The sequence below is a fragment of the Dioscorea cayenensis genome, chromosome 19, assembly GCF_009730915.1.
Source record: "Dioscorea cayenensis subsp. rotundata cultivar TDr96_F1 chromosome 19, TDr96_F1_v2_PseudoChromosome.rev07_lg8_w22 25.fasta, whole genome shotgun sequence".
NCBI lineage: Eukaryota > Viridiplantae > Streptophyta > Magnoliopsida > Dioscoreales > Dioscoreaceae > Dioscorea > Dioscorea cayenensis.
The window spans coordinates 16,488,242-16,491,896 of NC_052489.1; the positions used below are offsets into that span (position 1 = coordinate 16,488,242).

Consider the following 3,655-nt stretch of genomic DNA (forward strand, 5'->3'; position numbering starts at 1 on the left):
CTTTCACACTTTCGAGGTGGTAGCTCTTTCTACCGGAGTGGTAGCTTTCACTCATTCTATGAGATAGCTCTTTCTCTCATTAGGGCATAGCTAGTATTCGACTTATGAGAGTAGCTTCATACTTCATAGGTGGTAGCTCTTTCCACTCAACAAGCACAAATAACTGATAAAACTAAACATTTTTTGTTTTTTTTTTGTTTGAAATTCAACAGAATTAACTACTATAACTAGTCCCTTTAACATCAAACTTGAGTTTCCAAAAGAGTCTAATAAGTGAGTAGTGTAACAAGTATAAATCGGGCAAAAATTCCTAGACATTTAAGCAAAACTAGAGCATGAAAACATATTCAAGCAAAACTAGAGCATGAAAACATTCAATGTTAGAAATTCTCCTAAACTCAAGAATACAATCCTTGCAACTAAGGTGAACCACCATTGGCTATGTGAGCATATATCAATCAAGAACAATAGAAAAGAATGTGTGCACTATGAAACTCCCCCCACACACACTTAAGTTGTACATTATCCCCAATGTACACATGCAAGCTCACTCAAAATATATATCATTCAAAAAGCAAATGTGGGAGAAGCAATCAAAACAATACTCCCCGACTCCTAGTGTTGCGTTTGATGAAGCTAATTCCATGGGGGGTAGTGTTCCGAGCGAGTTGTGAAGCTCACACGGCTAAGTGCCTAAGCACCTTGGCCGTGCCCATGACTAAGTCTCAATTCTCAAGAAGACAAGACCATCTGCACGCATACATGAAGGGGTTCAGTGAAGCTCAAGAAAAACAAAATATCTCGAGTATATATAAAAGATAGACAATGAATACAACTCGAGATGCAAAATGAAAATAAACTCAGAAGGAGAATACTTTCTGAGTGAACAAGTCTAAAATAAAATGCATAAAAGAAAAAGAACTAAAAGTCAAATATCGGTGTCGCCGTCTGGCTCAGGTGCTGCTGCTGCTGCTGGTGAAGATGCACATGGTGGGTCCACCGGTGCCGGGATAGAGGATGGGGGTGCCGGAGGAACTGAGGGTCTATATCTCAATAGATCTCGTAGAAAGTTGAACCAGGCCATAAGATTTGTATATGGAGATGACTGTATAGTGCGGAGCTCCGCCATCTCGGTCTGAATCTCTCTCACAACGCTCTCAAGCCTCTCAATATGGTCATAAGCTCGAGGACCCTGTGTTGCGGAAGGTCTGGGAATCTGTGGGGAACCCTCCGCAGTATCCCCTTCGCTCCTGGCGGTCTCTAGGATAGCTGTAGCAAGAATATAGACCCCTAGCCCACATCTCCATACCAATCCCATCATCCTGATCGTATTAAACGCAAGAGGGGTAGGCACAACTGTCCTTTCAGCACCACGTAAAGCATCCCCCAAACCCATTCCCAAAATGAGCCTGGTAATGTAGGGGCCAGCAAATACTAAACCCACACTCACAGACTGACCCTGGTACCTCAGAATATCTGCTAATATGCAACCCAAGTGGATCGGCACATTGCATGCCATGGAGTATAAAAAGAGAAGATCTTGCTTGGTCAGAGAAGATGTGTTATCGGCTCGACCTGACACAGACCTGCTGATAACTGCTTGTAAATACCTGTAGCTCGACCGGATAGGCTAGTGGCCTTCAACAATCCCGGTTCATACTCCCCATGTCCACACAGAATCCTATACGCATGATGTGGAGTCACTGATATCGGAAAATCCGCCGGTAATCATCTATACTCCACTGTACTTGTATAAGAGATATCATACAGGCCCGTCCGAATCGAAAACTCAGTGACACTCATCAAAAATGGATGTCCGAATGCCCGAAACTGTATAGCATCCGTAGTGTCAAATCTCCCATGCATCAATTATGGTTAATTGTGGTCAAATCTCCCATGAAAACTGTATAGCATTCTTAGTATCTAGGGCTTAATTGTGGTTAGGGACCTTCCGCCTGGACCAAAGGGTTAGGTCTATAATTAGGAAGAGATTTATCACCTGGAATCCCTAGAGCTCATTGCAACTTTATTCGAGTGCGAGGTTGAGAGATTATTTAATCTCTCCTCTGGGACATGAATAGAGTTAGGCATAGTTGACCTTAGATTTGGGACTATGTATGTAAAGATTTCCACGACTCACCATTGCATTGATTAGGAAGCATAATAGAGATTTCTTGCACTTGAAGCGATTATCCTAGGTGAAGCATCATCCGAGTACCCCATCTTTATCGATTGCCTTACCTCCTCCTTACTTTTGCTCTCTTACTTGTTGCTTTTAATTATTGAGAATTGAATCATTGTCACACTTATCATTGTTGATATTCCACATAGCTAAGAAATGAATTAAGTGTCTTTACTCCCTACACCCTGTGGATTCGATACCCGCTCACCCGGGATTATTACTTCGACAAACCCGTGCACTTGCCGGATATACGCAAGGGGATTTTGTCAAGTTTTTGGCGCCGTCGCCAGGGAGTTAGGCGTTTAGAGATACTTTGCACTTTGTTTTCTTAGCTATTTCACCACACATTCTAATTCGTATCTTCTTATTCTATCATCGTTCTGATTATCTTTTTCTTTCTTTTGGGTGCAGCTCCAGGTTATGACCCGAGGGAATCCATCAATATTGATTGAAGGAGACCCTGAGCTTGAACGTACACTTAGAAGAAAAGGGAAAGAACCTGTGCAAGAACAGCATAATCCAGCTGATTTGGAAGTAGAAGGATCTGAAAACATGGCAGAACAAAATTAGCAACAACGAACACTCTCCGATTATGCCAGACCTTTAGTGTTGGGGACACAATCGAGTATTGTGCGTCCCCCAATTACAGCTCAGAACTTCGAGCTAAAGCCGGCATTCATCCATATGCTGCAGCAGTCCGCACAATTCAACGGTTTGGCCGATGAGGATCCAAACAGTCACATAGAGAGCTTCCTCGAGGTGTGCGACATGCTGAAGATAAATGGTGTGACGGATGATGCCATCAAATTGAAAGCCTTCCCATTTTCCTTAAAGGGGAGAGCAAAGCAGTGGCTACACTCATTACCTAGAGCATCAATCACTACATGGGAGGAGATGGTAGAAGCTTTTCTAGCCCATTATTTCCTTCCCGGAAAATCAGCAAAGCTTAGGAATAAGATCTCATCTTTTGTGCAGTTGGAATTGGAGTCTCTATTTGAGACATGGGAAAGGTTCAAGGAACTCCTGCGAAAGTGTCCGCAACACAGATTCCCGGAGTGGATGATTGTTTGAACCATCTACAATGGTTTGAACCCGAGTACAAGGCAACTCTTGGATGCGGCGGCAGGAGGTACCTTAGGTAGCAAGACCCCCGATGAGGCTCGTCAATTGATTGAGGAAATGGGGTTAAATAGCTACCAGTGGAACGCTAGGAAGAAGAAAAAGGTGGCCGGTCTCCATGAAATTGATGCGGTAACTTCATTGGCGGCCCAAGTGGAGAGTTTGAGTAAGAAGCTAGATCTTATAGCTTTGAATATAGTTGCGGCCATGACCAATTGCACCGGTTATGGTGGAGGACATGCTCCCTCCAATTGCCCAATCGTTATTGGTGATGTTTCTTCAGTTGAGAACATTGACTTTGTAGGTAATGGCATGAGACCTCAGGGGAACCCATATAGCAACACCTACAATTCA

The 3,655-nt window shown here is 43.3% G+C and overlaps 1 non-coding gene across 1 annotated transcript; it reads right to left on the bottom strand.

Annotated features, from left to right (window-relative positions):
* Positions 1-3,124: 3,124 nt before the first annotated feature.
* LOC120250733 lies at positions 3,125-3,231 on the bottom strand. The gene has a single exon (XR_005533072.1). It is a non-coding gene; the product is annotated as a small nucleolar RNA R71 (small nucleolar RNA).
* Between the last annotated feature and the right edge of the window lie 424 nt (positions 3,232-3,655).